The sequence below is a fragment of the Ipomoea nil genome, unplaced genomic scaffold (genome assembly GCF_001879475.1).
Source record: "Ipomoea nil cultivar Tokyo-kokei standard unplaced genomic scaffold, Asagao_1.1 scaffold1237, whole genome shotgun sequence".
Taxonomy (NCBI): Eukaryota; Viridiplantae; Streptophyta; class Magnoliopsida; order Solanales; family Convolvulaceae; genus Ipomoea; species Ipomoea nil.
In genome coordinates, this window is record NW_017617665.1 from 691,376 (window position 1) to 703,410 (window position 12,035).

At 34.8% G+C, this 12,035-nt stretch overlaps 2 non-coding genes across 2 annotated transcripts; both read left to right on the forward strand.

The window, feature by feature from the left end:
- Positions 1–4,692: 4,692 nt before the first annotated feature.
- TRNAS-UGA lies at positions 4,693–4,774 on the forward strand. Its single transcript has one exon. It is a non-coding gene; the product is annotated as a tRNA-Ser (tRNA).
- Positions 4,775–7,343: 2,569 nt separating this feature from the next.
- On the forward strand, positions 7,344–7,425 carry TRNAS-CGA. Its single transcript has one exon. It is a non-coding gene; the product is annotated as a tRNA-Ser (tRNA).
- The last annotated feature ends 4,610 nt before the right edge of the window (positions 7,426–12,035 follow it).

Genomic DNA, 12,035 nt, shown 5'->3' on the forward strand with positions numbered 1-12,035 from the left:
CACGGGTTCAGAACGCAAATTCCATTTAACTCCTTGATTTGAGTGGCTAAGAAGATGTTAGGAATATAGCGGAATAATGCGGAAGCGAAGAATCGAAAATTGAGAATTATAGAAGTTAAATAGTAAGGAAAATATAATAAATGACAAATAAATATAACATAAAATGGAAAATATGAAATATATATATATATTAATCTCTACAAAGAGAGATAAAAGGAAAATATATATATATATGCTCTACGTGTGGGACAAAGAAAGAAAGAAGAAAGAATTCTTAATTGAGGTGCATATTACAAGACAAACATTAAGCTATTTATACATTGAAATTAAGCAAGAAATGCGGCACGCAGAGGATCAACGCCGCAATCGGAGAGAAAGGCTGATGCGCGCATGCAGCGTGGGTGGACATGGTCTGAAGGATTTTGAGCCACACACTATTTTCTAACAATCTCCACCTTGGGTCAAATTCATTATGGAATTAACAACTGGAGCAGTCGACTAAACTCAAACGCTGCTTGAACTTAGTAATAGGAAGAGCTTCAGAATTGCAGGATGGATCACCATCAACTTCCTATGCGACTGAAAGAGCATAAGCAACCATGTTGGTTTCATCATCACTAGCATACCTAGCAGGTTTTTTAATTGTCCTCCTAGGACGATCCATAGCAATGGAATACTCTCGTTGTGGCTCGACGAGAGGTGCGGTGCTAGTAGATGCATCATCTTTAGTATTACCATCAGTAGTAGTAACACTATCAATAGGCCTGAATTCAAACTCCACCTTCTCACCAGTACTTTGTGTCTCACCTGTACTGGGAACTTTTCCAGAAGAAAGTAGTGCATTTTCATCAAAAGTGATATCTCGACTCAGAATGATTTTCCGAGAATCAGGAGACCATAGACGATACCCTTTTGACTCAGAAGCATAACCAAGGAAAATGCATTTGACAGCTCTCGGGTTTAATTTACCCGTACTGGAATGAGCATAAGCAGGACATCCAAAAACTCTTAAGATAGAGTAATCAACAGGATTACCTGACCAAACTTCCTCTGGAATTTTGAAATCAAGGGATGAATGTGGAGATCTATTTACCAAATAGCAAGCAGTAGAAACGGCCTCGGCCCAAAAATCACGCCGTTTCCATAACCCAGCATTAGAGAGCATACAACGCGCTCTTTCCAATAGAGTCCTGTTCAAACGTTCGGCAACACCATTCTGCTGGGGTTTACCAGGCAAGGTCTTGTGCCTGGCAATTCCATTTGCCGCACAAAAGTCATTGAAATCTGACTCACAGAACTCCAAGCAATTGTCTGTCCTGAGCTTCTTGACTTTTTTACCTGTTTGAGTCTCAACAAGTATTTTCCATTTCTTGAAAATAGAAAATGCTTGATTTTTATGTTTCAGGAAATAGACCCAGACTTTACGAGAAAAGTCATCAATAATAGACATAAAATATCTACAGCCTCCCATAGACTGGAATTTAGTTGGTCTCCATAAATCAGAATGTATATATTCCAATACATCTTTGGTACGGTGTGTAGCAGTAGAGAAACTAACCCTCTTTTGTTTCCCAAAAACACAATGCTCACAAAATTGTAATTTACCCGTACCTGAACCAACAATGAGGCCTTTCTTGCTCAGGAGATGCATTCATTTCTCACTCATATGCCCCGGACGCATATGCCATAATTGAGTGAGATCCGCATCAGACATCGATGAGGATACCGCTACTGAACCTGTCACAGTACTGCCATGCAAGACGTACAAGCTTCCGGAACGGGAAGCTTTCATGAGAACAACAGAGCCTTTTATGACCTTCAAAACTCCACCTTCAGCTATGTACTTGCACCCCAGAGATTCCAAGGTACCCAACGATATCAGATTGCGTTTCAAATCAGGAATATACCGAACATTAGTAAGAGTCCTGATAACGTTATCATGAGTTTTAATCTGAACACTTCCAATTCCACTAACCTTGCATTGGGTATCATTACCCAGCAAGACAACATCACCATCAACCGGTTCCAGAGAGACGAACCAGTCTTTGTGAGGACACATGTGGAATGTACAACCAGAGTCCAGAATCCACTCGGTTTCGCTCCGTTTGCAACCGGAGGTAACAGATAACATAACATCGCCTTCTGAATCACTTTCAACAACACTAGCTTCAGCGGACTTATTTTCTCTTTCTTGCTTGTTTTTCAAGTTGAAGCATTCAGTCACATCATGACCATGCTTCTTGCAGTACTTACAGGATTTGTTGGACTTACGTCCTTTGGACTTGGATCTAGAATTTTTGTTGCTACTCCCTGATTCAAGTGAACGACCCCTTACGGTCAAGCCTTCACCTTTGTCCTCAGACTTAATTTCAAAGTCAAACTTTTCTTTGGATAATAGGTTTGACTTAACATTGTCGAAAGTAAGGGTATCACTACTATTACCATACAGCATAATTTCTTTGAAATGCTTGTATGAATTAGGGAGAGAGACAAGAAATAAAACAGCACGATCCTCATCTTCAATTATGACATCAATATTTTCCAAGTCCAATAAAATAGAATTAAATTCATCCAAGTGAGATTTAATAGAAGTACCTTCCGTCATACGGATTGTGTACAGACGCTCCTTTAGGCGTAGCGTGTTTGCCAGAGTTTTGGCCATGTAAAGCGTATCCAGCTTGGACCATAAATCTGACGCAGTCGTCTCACTTAATACCTCACGTAGAACCTCTTTAGACAGGCACAAAAGAATGGTTGAACGTGCCTTTTCATCCAAATCTTCCCAATCTTCATCTGTCATTGTAGCCGGTTTCTTCTTCTTCCCAGCTAGCGCTTTCTTCAAACCGTTCTGGGTTAGAACGGCTTCCATCTGAACCTTCCAGATAGAAAAGCTAATTTTCCCGTCGAACTTCTCGATATCGAACTTAGTAACAGTCGACATCTTTGAAAATAATTCTCAAATAACCTGGCTCTGATACCACTTGTTAGGAATATAGCGGAATAATGCGGAAGCGAAGAATCGAAAATTGAGAATTATAGAAGTTAAATAGTAAGGAAAATATAATAAATGACAAATAAATATAACATAAAATGGAAAATATGAAATATATATATATATATTAATCTCTACAAAGAGAGATAAAAGGAAAATATATATATATATGCTCTACGTGTGGGACAAAGAAAGAAAGAAGAAAGAATTCTTAATTGAGGTGCATATTACAAGACAAACATTAAGCTATTTATACATTGAAATTAAGCAAGAAATGCGGCACGCAAAGGATCAACGGCGCAATCGGAGAGAAAGGCTGATGCGCACATGCAGCGTGGGTGGACATGGTCTGAAGGATTTTGAGCCACACATTATTTTCTAACAGAAGAAGACACCAAATTCCATTTAAAAAATTAAAAGGCAAAAGCCGTGATAACCACCGCGATGACGACGACGGCCCAAATGCGTTCACCTTCAGCGCTGACGACAGTACCGATGAAGAAAAGCGGCCTTTCTAAGCCGTTTGTCTAAACGGCATCTGCGGCGGTGAGAGGTGCCGGAAGTTGAGCGAGTGTGAACATTGTTTCCATGTCGACTACGTTGATGCGTGGCTGCAGAACCACTCTATGTGCCGGCTTTAATTTGCAGAGCCCAAGTCTCCCACCACGTTTTCCGGCGAGAGTGTGAGGGTGGTGTTTTGGATTTGTTTGTTTCGTGGTCTCAGAAATTCACAAATGGAACGTTGCATATCTTCAAGCGTGGTCCTCCAATGGAGATTCAGCGAAGAAATTCACAAATGGAAGAAGAATGCGTGAAGCTAGGGTTCAATCGGCTAAATAAGAGGAGAGAAATAACAATTAAATTGAAATTCCTCTATTACCCTCGACTTAAACAAATTTTTAACAGCTGACCGGACGGAGGACCATATTGGTTAACTTTTACATAGTTGAAGACTTTATTAGGTAAAAAAAATAGTCAAAGACTAAATTGGTAATTTCGCGATAGTCAGAGGACCATTTTGATAATTAACTCTTATTATTATGTCATGCATATTATATTATTCCATCAATTATTATTATTCTTAATTTATTCGTACTTAATCGTCCACCCCTAGTTGATTTAGGAAGCTTCTGGTGCCTGAAATCCTAATTTTGCAAACCTTAATTAGGACACGATGTATCCAACATTGTTTTAGTCTTCTACACACTTCCTTTCATTTTTAAACTCAAGGAACTCCTGAACCTCCATTCTCACTCTTCTGGTTGTTCCATTCTCAAAATAAAACAAGAATCCTTGACTCCCTTCCGTCTTTCATCTGCCTCACAAAAAGAAATGGTAATCTCTAATCTCCATATAATTTTTTGAAAAAGTTTGTATATTTACGGTCTTTAGTAATTAATTTTAGTACATGGGCAGATATGAGAAGTTGTAATCCAATAACATACTCATTGGTTGATGCCCAGTTGAGAGTAAGAATCTTGGATCTTGTTCAACAAGTTTCTCATTACAAACAACTCAAGGGTGGTAATGAATGTTTGTCCCGATATGTATGCCAATATGGTTACAGGAAACTTGAATTTAATTAGTTGGGTTTTCATGTGTCTGTTTTTCTTGTTTGATCCTTAAACTTTTGTTGTCAATGCTTAGTTTTTGTTTTCGATAGTAAGAAAATAAATAATTAGAACATAGGGTTGTGGTTTGTGGGCATGCCGGAGTAGTTAACGGGCATGACTTGAAATCATGTGGGCTCTACCTTCGCAGGTTCAAATTCTGCTGCTCATGAATTATTACTAATTACTCTATCATAATTGGTAAAATGAGATTGAGAAATTATTATTTATTATTATACGATGTGTTGCATATTCTTTGTATTTGTATTTTTTCTTGTGCGCTTTATATATACAAACTTACATTAAGTTTGGAACTTTGGCCATCCTTATACCATTGACTAGGTTTCACAATGCACTGTGAATTCTAGTGCATGTGTATGTGTTTTATGTTATGCGCTTTTATGTTGTTATGAAATTTTATACTTTAATAGTATGAATTCTGTACCTGAAACAATTAGTAATTATGTCTTATGTTATAAATTTATGTGTCTTGTGTTGTGATATTCTGTGGCTAGCTATGAACACAAATTATATATGTAACTAAATTAGATTTAAAAAATAAGTAAATATATAATATGTGTATGTGTCTTGTGTTGTGATTTTTTGTGTCTTGTGTTATAAAATTCAATATCTTATGAGTATAAATTTTGTATCTCGTCGTTTTGATCTAAGGTCCATAATGCTATATAGACCCTAGTCAATGGTATAAATTGTCGAACTTTGGACATGTGGTTATAGAACAAATAAAAATATATAAGAGGTGATGTGGCAAATTTTACTGTGGACCGCGGTTCACAATGTATTGTAGTGCAGGCATCAAAACGGTGCCGTTTCTTTTAATGAAAAGAAACGGCACCAGTTTTGCGCCGTTCCGCAAAAAGTAACTCTGTTTGTATAACATATTCCGTTTCATTTTATATATACTGCAGTTTCATTTCAACACAACTACAGTTTCATTTCGATATAACTACAGTTTCATTCGACATTATACACTCAAATATGTGAAACTATTATTCAGTTTCATTTTATATACACTATATTTTCATTACAACACAACTACTTTCAATATAACTACAGTTTCATTGGACAATATACATTCAAATATGTGAAATTGTTATTCAGTTTCATTTTATATACACTGTAGTTTCATTTCAACACAACTACAGTTTCAGTTCGATATAACTACAATTTCATTCGACATTATACATCAAAAATGTGAAACTGTTATTATGTTTCATTTTATATACACTATAGTTTCATTACTCCACAACTACAGTATCATTTCGATATAACTACAATTTTACTGGACAATTAATATACACTCAAATATGTGAAACTGTTATTCAGTTTCATTTTGTATACACTGCAATTTCATTTCAGCACAACTACAATTTCATTTCAATTCAATTACAATTTCATTTGATAATATAAAAACAATATGTGAGGTAGTTTCATTTTAGATACACTGTAGTTTCATTTTGTAATTAATACACCAAAAATACGGGCTCCGTTAAGTTGTAATAACAACCATTTCTTTAACATTTTTTGACCATGTTCCACAAAGCTTTGTGGACATGGTCCATGATATTTGACGGCAAATTATATCGTGCACCAAGGCGCACAATCCATTGTGCGCCCTGACCTAAAACGAAGTCGTTTTGTATCTGTTTTTTTTTTTTTTTTTTTTTTTTTTTTTTTTGGAAATTCCGTCTTCTGTTTTTGCTGTTAACTTAAAAAAAAAAAATAATAAAAATCTCATGTTACGAATGTACATATTTGTATAATAGAATGTACATAATTGTATAATAGAATACACATAAACTCTTAACATAATACACATAATCTTTTTTGAAAGGATAATACACATAATCTAACATAATACATAATTCACATAATGCATTGTGCGCCCCGGTGCACGATATAACGATTGATGGCAAATTATATCGTGCACCAGGGCGCACAATGCACAATGCATTGTGCGCCTGGCCCAAATCCCACTTCTTTTGTTAACTTCAAAAAAAAAAATTCATGTTTCGTATGTACAGAATTGTATAGTAGAATACACATAAACTCATAACATAATACACATAATCTAACATAATACATAATACACATAAACACAAGTGTTTAAAAAAAAATCTGTAACAGGATTGGACGGACGGAATGGTGTCCGTCGCGTCAACTGCCCACCAACTTATAGATACGTTGTCGTTTTGGATCAGGATGCACAATACATTGTACGTCCTGCTGCACGATATAACAATTATAATCTCAAAAATGGAACTACTCTGTCTTTGAGTCTAATATGACCACATGTTACAAACCTGTTGTATCTATCATCTTCATCTTCATCTAAATGTTTCATCTCTGATCCAAGCCACTCCACCATACTATAAATTTCCTCAGACAATGGATGAGAGTTGCCATCTGATGAAAACCCATGAAGATTCAGAGAATCATCAATGCTTCCTACATCAACCCAACTAAATGCTACCTCTTTCTTCACTCCCTTAGATCTCATTCCCTTTCCCAGTGGCAGATCCAGAAATATTCTCCAGTGGGGGTGAAAAATTAAACCTAACGAGATATTTTTTTTTTTTAAATGAAAGACTTAGTATACATATTGGGTTTTCATGTGTTTGTTTTTCTTGTTTGATCCTTAAACTTTTGTCATCAATGCTTAGTTTTTGTTTTCGATAGTAAGAAAATAAATTTTTAATTAGAATATAAGGTTGTGGGTTGTGGGCATGCCGGAGTGGTTAACGGGCATGACTCGAAATCATGTGGGCTCTGCCCTCGCAGGTTCGTATCCTGCTGCTCACGAACTATTACTCTATTATTAGCCACATAATATGTGTCTTGTGTTATGAAATTCAGTACCTTATGAATATAAATTTTGTACCTCGTAGTTTTGATCTAAGGTTCATAATGCTATGTAGACCCTGGTCAATGATATAAATTGCCGAACTTTGGATATGTGGTTATAGAACAAATGAATATATATAAGAGGTGATGAGGACAATTTTACTGCAATGTATTGTAGTCTAGACAACAAAACTGTGCCGAACTGCGTCGTTCCATAAAAAGTACTCCGTAACTTTGTTTGTATAATATATTCATTTACATTTTATATACACTGCAGTTTCATTTCAACACAACTACAGTTTCATTTCGATATAACTACAGTTTCATTCGACATTATATACTCAAATATGTGAAACTGTTATTTAGTTAAATTTTATATATAAACTATAGTTTCATTACAACACAACTACATTATCATTTCAATGTAACTACAATTTTATTGGACAATATACACTCAAATATGTGAAATTGTTATTTAGTTTCATTTTAATACATTGTATTTTCATTTAAACACAACTACAATTTCATTTCGATATAACTGTAGTTTCATTCGATATTATACATCAAATATGTGAAACTATTATTCAGTTTCATTTTATATACACTATAGTTTCATTACACCACAACTACAGTATCATTTCGATAAAACTACAATTTCACTGAACAATATATACTCAAATATGTGAAAATGTTATTCAGTTTCATTTTATATACACTGCACTTTCATTTGAACACAACTACAATTTCATTTCAATTACAGTTTCATTTGATAATATAAAAACAATATGTGAGGCAGTTTCATTTTAGATACACTGTAGTTTCATTTTGTAATTAATACACAAAAAAAATGGACTCCGTTAAGCTGTAACAACAACCGTTTCGTTACTTAAAGAAATGACACAGTTTTTAGACCATGGTCCAGAAAGGTTTGTGGACCATGGTCCATGATATTTGCCGGCAAATTATATCGTGCATCAGGGCGGACAATGCATTGTGCGCCCTAGCCCAAAACGACATCGTTTTGTATCTGTTTATTTATTTATTTATTTATTTTTTTAGAAATTCCGTTTCCCGTTTCTGCTGTTAACTTCTAAAAAAATCTCATGTTTCGAATGTTCATAAATACATAAGTGTATAGTAGAATACACATAAACCCTAACATAATACACAATCTTTTTTAAAAGGATAATACACATAATCTAACATAATACATAGTACACATAAACTCTTAACTCTTAAAAAAAAAATCACCTGTTTCGAATGTACATAATTGTGTAATAGAATATACAAAATCGTATAATAGAATACACATAATCTCCTAACCTAATACACATAATCTTTTTTGAAAGGATAATACACATAATCTAACATTATACATAATATACATAAATTCTTTACATAATACACATAAACTCTTAACATAATTACTACACATAAACTCTTAACTTTTAACATACATAATACAAATAAACTCTTAACATAGTACGCATACTCTTAACATAATACACATAAAACAATGTCCATCGCGTCAACTCCCCAAACAACTTAACAAAACGACGTCGTTTTGGGCCGGGCGGGGCGCCCTGGTGCATGATATAATGATTGATATAATTGCTGAGGTAATGGGCACTTTTTAACTCCACCAATCAAATTTTTTTTCTGGGGTGCCGTTAGTGGCATCGTTTAATTGATATAATTGTTGGGGTGCCGTTAATTTATATAATTGTTGGGGTGCCGTTAATTGATATAATTCATGGGCTGCCGTTAGTGGCACCGTTTAACTCCACCAATAATTTTTTTTTTCTCACTATTGTCAAATGAGGTATACTTTTTCTTCAGGTATTATGCATTTTATGGATATATATATATATATATATATATATATATATATATATATAGGCGAGTTCAGGTGCGGCAGTGTCTTACGGTGCGACGATTTCTTACGGTGCGACAACACCAATAGTTCAACAAATATGCACCATCAACGTTAGGAAAATACACCACCAAAAACAGAGTAAACAGAGCCCACACCACAAAAAACAGAGTAAACAGAGCCCTGCATCACTAAACACACACCATTAGGTGTGAGTAAAAACACCATACACTGTTCAGAAATACACCATTGGGGGTAGTGAGTTATATGGTGTATTTTTTTGAGTCTGTTGTGTATTTTGTGATGTTTTATTGCATTTCATTGTGGTGTGTTTTTGTTACACTGTTGGTGCATATTGTTAACACTGTTGGTGTATTCTGGAATTCCGCCGCACCGCCGCACGGGAAGACCCCGTCGCATTTGAACTTTATTCTATATATATCTGAAAACATAATAAGTGTGAATGAAAGTTATACCCCTGATTTATGTCCGTTTTTTCCGTTAAGTTTTTTTGTACATTATGCGATAAAGGTTGTACATTAAAATATTTTGGACAAACATACCCCTACCGTTATAACTTCTGTTATCTTTTTCACTATTGGTACCATGCACATGCATCCACCATATATTTTCTTATTTTCTTCATTAATAATAATATATACACATTAAATATTTGAGTTATATGTTAATTATTACATAAATATAAATATCAAATTTATAAAAATGATTTACATTGTTATTATTATTTAGAATAATTTAAATATCTAAAATCTAAATAAACTTAAAATTTTAATATAATGTTTTAATATTGGGCACCTATTTTTTGCACATCGCGCATAAAAAATACTAGTATGTATATATATATATATATATATATATATATATATATATATATATATATATATATATATATATATATATATAGTTCACTAATTCTGAATTTATAGATCATTAATTCTGAATATATAGTTCATTCATTCTGAATACACAGACTCAGCGAACTGCCATAAGCCAAAACAGAGTACCAGTAACCGGTGTGGATATATAGTTCACTAATTCTGGATATATAGTTCATTAATTTTGGATATATAGCTCACTAATTCTTGATATATAGTTCATTAATTTTGGATATATAGTTCACTAATTCTGAATTTATAGTTCATTAATTCTGAATATATAGTTCATTAATTCTGAATACACAGACGCAGCGAACTGCCATAAGCCAAAACAGAGTACCAGTAACCAGTGTTGATATATAGTTCATTAATTCTGGATATATAGTTCATTAATTCTGGTTATATAGTTCAAATTATGCACAGCATAACGTCGTTAACGACAATCGAAAATGATTATTTAAAAAAAAAAGTCAGACGACGTTGTTTTTAATCAAAATGACGTGGTTTTGCAAACATGTGCACCATGACGATTGCACGACATAATTTTCCAATATGAGGATGTTAGGGAATAATTGATGGCAAATTATGTTGTGGAACCGTGTCCACCTTGCAAGGTTGACACGGTTTCAAAACTGTTCATAATTATGAATATATAGTTCAAAAATTATGCTTAGTGTTAAATTGATTTCAAGATACACGGGCATTTTCATTTGGTATCAAAGACTACAAACTTAAGTTATTAGTTTGTCGATCTGGCTACTCCGTGCCCCTTGAACTCAATTCTTCAGCGGCTATTATTATTATTTTTTATTTTGTTAAATTGTTCAATCTCACGGGTTGTTAAGTGTTACAGAATGGAGCATACTAAGGCTCTTCCCCAGCTAGTCGGTGACAACTATGCTTATTGGAAGGTGCGCACGCGTACTCATCTTAAAGCTCAAGTTGAAGTAGTATGGTGTATCGTTATAACAGGCTGGGATCATCCAACCAAAGCCAGTACTAGTGAGGATGAAACTCGAGTGACGAAACCTGAAAATGAATGGACCCAAGCTGAAAAAACAAGTGCTGGACACAATGATAAGGTACTAGATATTATTTATGGGCTAATTCATGAAAGTCAATTTCCTATTGTTGCAGGTCATGATTCAGCTAAAGGTGCATGGGAAGCTCTAGAGGCTACCTATGAAGGCACAACTTCGGTGAAACAATCAAAATTGCAACTGGTGCAGTCAGATTTCGAGGAGCTCCGGATGAATGAAGATGAAACCATCGTGACCTTTCACACTCTTGTGCAAGAGCTAGCAAATCGATCAATGGTCCTCGGAGAACCGTTCACTCAAGAAAAGTTGGTGAAAAAAATTCTACGATCTCTACCATCTCGATTTCGGATGAAAGTTACAGCTATCCGGAACATGACAACTGGGAGAAAAATACCTTAACACAACTAATGGGGAGTCTAAGAACTTATGATATGGAAATCTTAACAGATCTGTTGGTCCCAAAAGAGGTAAGGTGAAAGTCTAGAGGGGGGGGGGGGGGGGGTGAATAGACTTTCAAACTTTTTCGCACAGCACAACAATTGCTAAAACAGAGATAAACCAAAACTCTTAACTAGATTGTTAGAGTATGGTGCACAGCGGAAATAAATAAACATAAAGTGTGTGTGAGATTGTGTGAGCAGTATATCTTCGTGAGAGCAAATATATAAAGAGCAGTATGTAAAGAAAGCAGTAAAGAACACAAGACAATTATAGTGGTTCGCGAGGTGGTGTAATCCTCCTACTCCACTTGTTCTTTTC